Here is a 9,287-nt window from a genome sequence, read left to right as displayed (position 1 = left end):
TGAGGAGGAAATTGTTGCCCAATTACTATTCCATTTCTACTGTCTTAACAGTCAGTGAGATGTTAGAATGCCTGTGACATAGCAGGCAGAATCTCACCTGCTAAAGAAATAACCTGTTGAAGATTGCCAGAGGCGTTGTTGATGAATGACGGAAACTCAGATTGACAACCACTATAGCAAATATTAATCTGCAATGTAAATGACACACCTGCACCTTAGATAAGAGAAACAAAAGAGGTATAATTGATGTAGCTCATTAATTATATTAAATATAGGACATTTTAGTAGAGCTATGAACAATGGCTGATGCCGAATTTGGAGTGTAGAGGGAAGTAGCTATGTCACTAGCACAGATTCCTGAAAAGCATAAAACATTCCGGGGTTTTTCTGAGGGGGATGTTTTTCTAACCACATCCACAGACATGCTATACACTGTGGTCACTGTAGAAGGTGGAGTGGCAGGCAGATTGTGACATCAGCTGGAAGCTAGAACAGTGATTGGACCCAGATCAGGCCTGACACCATCATCTGAGAGAGCCAGTGTGGTGTAGTGGTTAAGAGTGGTGGACTCATAATCTGGGAGACCGAGTTTGCATCTCTGCTCCTCCACATGCAGCTGCTGGGTGACCTTGGGCTAGTCACACTTCTTTGAAGTCTCTCAGCCCCACTCACCTCACAGAGTGTTTGTTGTGGGGGAGGAAGGGAAAGGAGAATGTTAGCCGCTTTGAGACTCCTTAAAGGGAGTGAAAGGCGGGATATCAAATCCAAACTCCTCTTCTTCTTCTTCTTCATCTGATGGCAGCAGGACTGACTCACATTACAATAGACTCCAGGCCAACTCAGCCTTGTTCCCAGAAAGCCCTGGTTTGGAGTTGGCAGGAGGAGATCTGTCCTGGCATAACTCAGCAGGTGCTGGCTAGTGAAAGATTGGCAGTTTCGAGCTCCTTCACCAAATCCACCCCCCCCCCCCGCCCATAGCCTGGTGAAAAGCAGATATGGATTGCTCTGTAAAATATGTATTGCACCTGAATACCACACTTAAGGCGGCTTTCCTGGATCAGTTTCCATTGCAAACAGTTGGTTGGTTGGTTTTAAATCCCAATACTTTCACAGTAGCTGGGACAGGGAACCATGCCAGTAGCAAAAACCAAGAGATTTCTTGGGATGTTCTCCCAACTCTTTTTGATTTTCACAAACCAAACACAGACACTTAAAACCGCACCATTGGATCATGTAAAAATCAATTGGTTTTCTTTAAGGTGGGTTTTCTTTTTTCTTTTGGTCCAAGGTGCTTTTTGTGTATAGAAAGTTGGAACTTGAATGATGACACTGTCTTCTGCACTGATGTTTCATCTCCTCCTATCCCAGCATATTAACAACTAATTAAATTGTGAAAATATGAAGGTAAATGGTACCTTTCTGGTGTCGGATATCATGAAGAAAGACATTGAAATCGAATCTGAAAAGCCCATGGTATTGCAGGCTCACCTCCATGTCATGATAAATCTATCTCTATGCAAGATCAGCCATCCAGTCCTTTATTGGAACACACACAAGCTCTGTTTCTGGAAGATACAGATAAAATTTCAAGGGCAGACACCACACTAAAAAACAACAGCTTTGCATTGCTATATCCCACTTCATGGCAAATGCTGGAATTTTACCTCTTTACCAGATGCACAACAAGAGCCATAGCAAAAAACGGATATACTTCTGATGGTGTATGACACAGCAGACTAACAGGTCTGATGTTATTTTACAGTGGTAAATACAGTATTATTATAATAACATACATATTTATAAAATAACACTATAAGCACCTAATGCTTGTTAGGTCATTTCTTGGTCAGATCACTGGAAGGCGCATGCAGGTTTAATTCTTACTGGGGAAAATGCTGCCCATGCATATTTGCTTGCATAAAAGGCCTCAAGGTTTTCTTGTATCGTAAAGTTTAGGTCCGATTTGCTTCATTTATTATTATTCATTAAACGTGCACATCGCTTCTCATCAAGAAAGTCCCAAATTGATTTGCAGCCAAAGTGAAAAGCACAATAAAAGATTGCCCAAACTGCGGGAGGCAGCGGAAGACAGGAGTGCCTGGCGTGCTCTAGTCCATGGGGTCACAAAGAGTCGGAGACAACTAAACCACTAAACAACAACAATGCAACAAAGTTTGTTCCATTATCTGTATACTATCAAACGTTATAGCCAAATAACCAGAAAAGGGAAGCACAACTTGCTTAGGTTGATATGCAGTAGTTTTCCTTCATTTGAATGTAGCCAATGAGCATGAGTGTTTAGAGAGCCAATCAGGTGTTATGAGCCATCAAACCTCAGAAATACTTTTCCCAAAAGTTTTCCATCTTGTCATCTTGTATAAGCCCACTACTCAGTATAGGGCCTGCAATTTGTGATGCCACCACAGCAACCATGGACAATAGCCACCCAGCCCCCCCCCCAAATATATCCAGTGAAAAATCCCACCATTCCCATTGCACTCTGTGCTACTGTTGAACAATTTTTCTCCTAATACTTAGCTGAAATCTGCTCCCCCGGCAACTTTCCAAACAATGGTTCTAGTCTTGCCCTCTGGAGTAACAGAGAATAAGTCTGTTTCATCATCTTCATGACAGCCCTTCATGAAAACTGCTCTTATGTCACACTTCACTCTTCTCTTCTCCAACTAAGCGAACAACATTCCTCCAACCATTCATCACATAACTTGGCTTCTACATATTTCACGGTTATGGAGACTTCCTCCTGTACTTCCTCAAGTTGTTTTTCGTTCACAACTGAATGTAGTTTGGTGTTTAGGCCAAAAGGTGATACAGGAATATACCATAACACAATGCAATACCACATCATATAACCAGCCCTTCCCATATGCCAAGTCTGTTCCTCATATTGGAGTTTACTTGGCCAATTATATGCATGGGACTCCTGCAGTAATGTTGTTTGTCTTACTTGGGAACTGAATTTTGCTAGCATAAATTGAATTGTGAAATTGGGCTTGTTTTGGGAGGCCTGGGTTAAAAATTCCCACATCTGCCTTGGATTCATTTTGTGGCCTTGAGAAAGTTATTTGAACAACTCAGTACTGCATCCCATGAGTGATACCCTACAGAGTCATCAATCTATAAGAAATGATCAACAGATTGTGCCTGAAGGTTTGCAAGCAGTGCAGGAGTCCCCTCACCACCCCAGAAAAATATTTGACTTCACAGTCTGGTGATTGGTTACTCCTCATGATGAAGTCAGTAGAATTCGGTACGTTCTCCTTTTATATTGACTCCTTTAAAAGAACAACTTGAGAACATCTGCAGAAATGAAAAGTTGGAGAAACATTTTTTGAGTTGTTTTATTTTAGTTGCAGTGTTCTTTGTAGCAGGAACAAGGAGGTGCAGCTGACACGCGGCTTGTAGGAAAAGCTTTACGACTGAGCTGAAACCAGAAGGAGTTTTGAGCACCAGCAATTTTGGCAAGCCTTAACCACCAGTGCAAAGGGAATATACTTCCAAAATGTTGAAATGGGTAGGTGCCCTAAGCTGACAATAAAATGCAGTCTGTTTTTAATGAGTTGTTTTTGTGTGTGTTTTAGAATGTTGTTTTTAACTTTTTTCCAGAAGTTTTAATTATACTGTTCTATATGCATTCAAGATCTAAATTTAAGAAATAATATAAACAATATAACCTGGGTACAATTAAATTAAGTTCTATTTAATTGTGCTCAGGTTATATTATTTCAACTTTGGTATGTACAATGAAAGTGAAATAGGAGCAGGCAGCAAGTGGGGGGGCCCCTACATTTTAATTTGTCATTAGTCCTAGAAAACACACACAAACATTCTTCTTTGCGTGTTAAGATCCCAAGACCTCCCCCATAATAAAGACACAATTGACACAGGATTTAGTTTAAGGTTGCGTGGACAGGCGGAGTCCCCAGATCCTGCGCGGTCCCCCCCCCCCCGTCATGTGGAATAACGACTCAAGACAACGTGCTATGGGATTAAATTGGCCACAACTTTATTAAATTTCAAATGTGGGTAGACCTTGGCTCAGGCATTGGGCGTTCTCCCTCCCCAGTCCCCAGCCGGGGACCTAGGGAGCATCAGGGTTATCCAGTGTGTGTGGGGGGGATGGGCCGGCTCTGGAGAACATATGTTCAAGCAGAGATAGCCGCCCCTGTAACGCCGCCGCCGCAGGGGAGAGCAATGACGACCTTCCGGCGTACGGTCAAAGCCTCCCTTCAGAAACCCCTTTAACGGGGAACCCTGGTATCGCCGCCGCAAAGAGGAAGATGGACAAAAGGATTCCGCCCAAGGCCTGATACTGCCAAAGTTGTGACGTTTTGCTACGGGAAAGGCGAAACCTGCCAATGCAGGGAAATTCCTTTCCGGCCCTTTAACAGCGACCTTAACGTAGCAGCGCCCGCATACCTGTGAAGAAAAATTAACCTGCAAAACCTGTGAGGAAAATTAACCTGCAACATAAGACATTGACTGAGGGTGGGTAGGGTGGGAGAAGCTCTGGAGCCAAGTGAGAATTCCCAGGTAAGATCCTCCTTTGTGTGGGCAGGTAATCCCACCCCTACCTGGCCTGGCCTTCTTGGCAACTCTTCTCCCAGGTGGGATTGGACAACTGACTGAGGTAGGCGGAGACCTCCAGGTATCCCACCTGAGGGAAGGCAAAGCCAAGCCTATGCTGTTGGAGCCGCTCCAGGTCTAGGGGCTGCATGCGTCCACGCAAAGGGCACCCCCCGTTTTAAGCGGGGAGCGGTCATTACTGGCATAATTTTGGCCACAACTTTATTGATTACAGATCAACTGCAGTATTCCGTATGTGTCCAGGAAATTCAGGGCGTATGGCAACCCTAGCATAGAATTGTAGGGTTGGAATTGAACCCGGTGATCATCTAGTCCAGCCCCATACAATGTAGGAATAAGTAACTGTCCCATATGGGGATTGAACCTGCAACTTTGGCATTATCAGCACCATGCTCTAACCAACTGAGCTATCAATGCAATCCAGGCAAACTTAACCCCCTTGGCTTGAACATTTTGCAAAAACAAGGATTAAAAACCAACTAGAGCTCTTGCTACAAGGATGGCTGAATATTAGAGCACATGATCACAACTGCCATGTGGCAGTGAAGACCGCAAAGAAGGCATACATTGTGGCCTCCATTGAAACCTGACATACAACCCACCGGGATTCTTCAAGGTGGTATTGAAGATTGTTTCCCTTAAAGATGGTGATATTGGAATGAATGTTCAGCATTGATGGTGCCTATGTTTCAAGGCTGGACTCTATTACGACAGGTTTATCAAGTTGTAAAAGGACCGGACCATAGTCTAAGCCCTGCCATATGAGACTAAAATGAAGTGTGCATGTTTATGATGTAAGTCCCATTGAAATACAAACACCTGCTTGAGCCCTGCACATGCTTTCAAGATCAGGAGAAAATACACAAATTGCAATGAGATATAGTCTAGAAAATATAGCCTCGTGAAGACTCCACCCCACTGGAAGCTTCAACAGTAGGTAATATAATCCTCAAGAGATAGAAGTTGGCAGGCTGAAATCCTATGCACAGTTGGTGGAGAGAGTACCAGTAAGTTTGACTGAATATAGTGGGACTTACTTGGTCCTGCGAAGGATTGCACTAAATATCCATCAACCGTTTCCCCTTTTAATTGATCAACTTCCCAGATAAAGAGTGAGTACAATGGAGCAATTAACAAAAGGCCTCCATTCATTTGTTTTTGGCAATGTCACAATAAAACCTCTGGGGTGTCTAAAATATTAAAAACTCTGGAACAGGGCACATCACTGTTGCATTATTTTCTGTGAAAGAATGAATTGGTTTTATTCCCCCCCCCCCTTGTTATCTCAGCTGGAATATATGCACTTGACATATGGACATTTTGGATGCAAAAATAAAGAAGCAGTAAAGCTTCAATCACATGGTAATTTTGGAAGTAGCCCAGGAGCTAAAGTGCCTTCCTAATAAGGCAAAATCGCTTTGGTTGCCCAAGCATAAATTTGCCTTGTCTATCCAAGTTTCAATAAACATTTGGCATAATTTTCTGACATGGAAAGAAAGGCTGGTTAATGGAGTTCTTGCCTTCCCCTCCTGCTCCCCCAGGGGGAAGCCAGCTGAAGTGGCCAACTACGAACAATGAATAGGTTGGTAGGGAAGAAGTAGTAAAGGCATATCGCCTTTATTATATTTGAAAGCCAAAATTATTAATTGAGGAAACACACAAAGCGTCTGCAGCTGCATGTAGCTCAAAAAGGTTTTTCGCACAGTGGGACTTTTTTAGTTTAAGGAAGATTTGCAGGATAGGTATGGAAAACAAAACAAAAACACAGCTTCCCCTGTGACTTAGGGTACAGCTGATGCAATACAGGTTGGAAGAAGAAGAAAATCCAGGAGAGGAAAAGCTGAGAAGCAATGAGGGGAAATGAGCAGCAGAATTGTGGTGAGTAAAACATCGGGGGGGGGGGGACTGCTAAGAGTAAAGTTGTAAGGGGGGGAAATTAGAGTGGAAAGCAAAAGTTTAAAGGGAAAAGACAATAAAGTATTTGTTTCTTTCACAAATATATTTTGTTCTATGGAAGGTAATTTGAACAGCAGGAAGAATTGAGACAATAGATGGTTACAGTGGGAAACAGCGGTCATGGACCACAGCTGATTTATGCATCTTTCAGGCCAATCACACAACGATATACGATTTATACGATATCTTTATTGTCATTGTCCCATGCAGAACAATGAAATTGAAAAACTACATAAAACTACATAAAAACTACATAAAACTACCACAAAACTACATAAAACTACCACAAAACTACATAAAACTACCACAAAACTACATAAAACATTCAAAACCCTCTAAAAACTCTAAAACCCCATTTTAAAATACACTATACTATAGATACCCCTTTATGCTGTGTTTAGAACCAGAATTGCATTTGTGTAGAAACTGTTTCTCAGGCGGCTAGTCCTGGCCTTTATAACCCTATACCTTCTTCCAGAAGGCAGAAGCTGAAAGGGATCATTTCCAGGGTGCGTACTATCCTGTGCTATCTCTGCCGCTTTCTTATGGCACCTGGCAGCATAGATTTGATCTAAGGTGGGAAGAGTGCACCCAATTATTCTCTCTGCAGTCTTTACAACCCTGGACAGCATTGGTTTTTTCCCTGGCTAGTACTAGTTTGGGGCTCCGTCCCACCCGCATTGCTGGCAGTTGCTTTCTTCGTCATCATCGGTAGAAGTCAAAAGTTCATGGCTGGCTAATGGGAAAGGACTAGTTCAGTGGTATAGCATATGCTTTGTGTGCAGAACTTCCCAGGTACTCTCACAAACAATTCCAGGTAGGCCTAAAGGAGACCCAGCTATTGACAGTTGTTGTAGGTGTTACTAGGGTCTCACAAGGTAGAGAACATTAAAATAAAATAAAATTGTCCAGTAGCACCTTAGAGACCAACTAAGTTTGTTCTGGGTATAAGTTTTCGTGTGCATGCACACTTCTTCAGTTACACGAATACATGCCCACGGAAGCTTATACCAGAACAAACTTAGTTGGGTTCTAAGGTGCTACTGGACAAATTTTTTATTTTTTTTATTTAGACTGCATCAGACTAACACGGCTACCTACCTGAAGGTAGAGAACAGCTTCCTGTGGTCATCTCTGAAACCACACTATGTGGTTGCTGTAACATCAGAGTTCAATGTTGGTGTGACTTGGCCAAATCATATCCTCCAAGTGTCCAATTTTCCAGGGACGGTCCCAGAATTATGAAAGCCATCCAGCTTCTGATTTGATCCTGGAATGGCTCTATTTCACATGCCAGAACTGTCAGTGCCAAGCTCGGGGAGGAGGACGATCCAGTGCTTGTCCTGAGCAACAGCAGTGGCAACTTTGAAGGAGCAGCCTGTTGCCTCTTCATGGCCACCACTGCTGGTCTCCTCTCTCGGGCAGCTTGTGGTGGCTGCTGGAGAGCGGGTGAGGAAGAGGAGAGGCTGCCGCCCCTGAGGCACAACACTGCATGACATGTCAGCTCTGAGGGGCAGGCATAGGGCAGGGCCACCCACTCTGGGAAGAAAGATGAAACAGAGCAGAGAGCAAGGTCTTACTTTTTTATCTACAGTGGATGCTCAGGTTGCGAACATGATCCAAGCGGGAAGCACATTCGCAACCTGCAGCACCGCGTGTGCACACACGCAGGGCGCGATTCTGCGCTTCTGTGCATGCGCACGCACTGAAACCCAGAAGTAACCAGTTCTGGTATTTCTGGGTTCGCAACCTGAAATTGTGCAACCCAAAGCGTCTGTAACCCGAGGTATGACTGTATCTAAAAAATGCTTTGTGTGTCTGTGTCTAATCTTGCCCCTTTCTAAATTTATTTGTTGGTGTGTGTGTTTCTTTTTGTCAAACGACCAAAGAATAAAATAAAATAAAATCAGGATTAAGGGGTTTTCTCAGGACGGTGGAACAGCAGCCTGAAGGGGGAGAAGAGAGAGTGACTCCACCTGCCGCTGATCATCCTTCATGGACACAGAGGAGAAGGTGCTGATGAGAACCCGCTGGCTTCAGCCTTCTTAAGCAGAGCTTCCAGCAGGAGTCAATGGTAACAATGCTTTTAGTTCCTGGTCTTACCTTACTGCTTCCTGCTCCTCTTGACCCTTGACCACCATGATCATCAGATTCCCTGACTCCTGAACCATCTGAAGACATGGATTGTGGTTTGCCTGCTTCTGGGACTGGACCTGGCTTTGGATGCTGACTCTGCCTCCAGGCAAGTACATCTCAGAGACTCTTCTGGTTGGCTGGCTTCCCACTCCACTGAGCTCTGCACATGGTTGCTCAGCAATGAGATTATGACAGAGAGTGTGTGTGCTGTGTCCCATTGGTGTGATAGAAAATGCTCTGCTGTGGGTGGGGAATGGGGGTCAAGGAGTGTCCGTTTATGCAGACAAGGATTAAATGTAAGGTATTAGTTGTGTTTAGAATAAATTTATGAAAGATTTAGAAAACTTATTGACTAGAATATTTGTGTGAGATTGTATTTGTTATTCCATATTTTCCCCATACAATCTTGCTTAAAATGTATATAGGAAGTGAACTGTAAGCGATGGAAGTTAATCAATGAAATTTTATTATTATTTTCATATTGAGATATTTATAGAATAAACTTGAAAGAAATTCTTCCAACTTGTCTTCTTCTTTTCTCTTTATTTTTTCTTCATTCTTTTTCTCTTCTTTTTTCTCTTTTGTTCCTT

At 43.1% G+C, this 9,287-nt stretch overlaps 1 long non-coding RNA gene across 1 annotated transcript; it reads right to left on the bottom strand.

Annotated features, from left to right (window-relative positions):
* Positions 1–1,455: 1,455 nt before the first annotated feature.
* LOC309377453 lies at positions 1,456–8,842 on the bottom strand. Its single transcript, XR_014171587.1, has 2 exons — positions 8,665–8,842; positions 1,456–1,565 (listed from the first exon to the last, which is right to left on the bottom strand). It is a non-coding gene; the product is annotated as an uncharacterized lncRNA (long non-coding RNA).
* Between the last annotated feature and the right edge of the window lie 445 nt (positions 8,843–9,287).

The sequence above is a fragment of the Podarcis melisellensis genome (assembly GCF_964234715.1).
Source record: "Podarcis melisellensis genome assembly, chromosome: 9".
Lineage (NCBI taxonomy): Eukaryota > Metazoa > Chordata > Lepidosauria > Squamata > Lacertidae > Podarcis > Podarcis melisellensis.
This window is presented reverse-complemented; position numbering and strand designations above follow the sequence as displayed.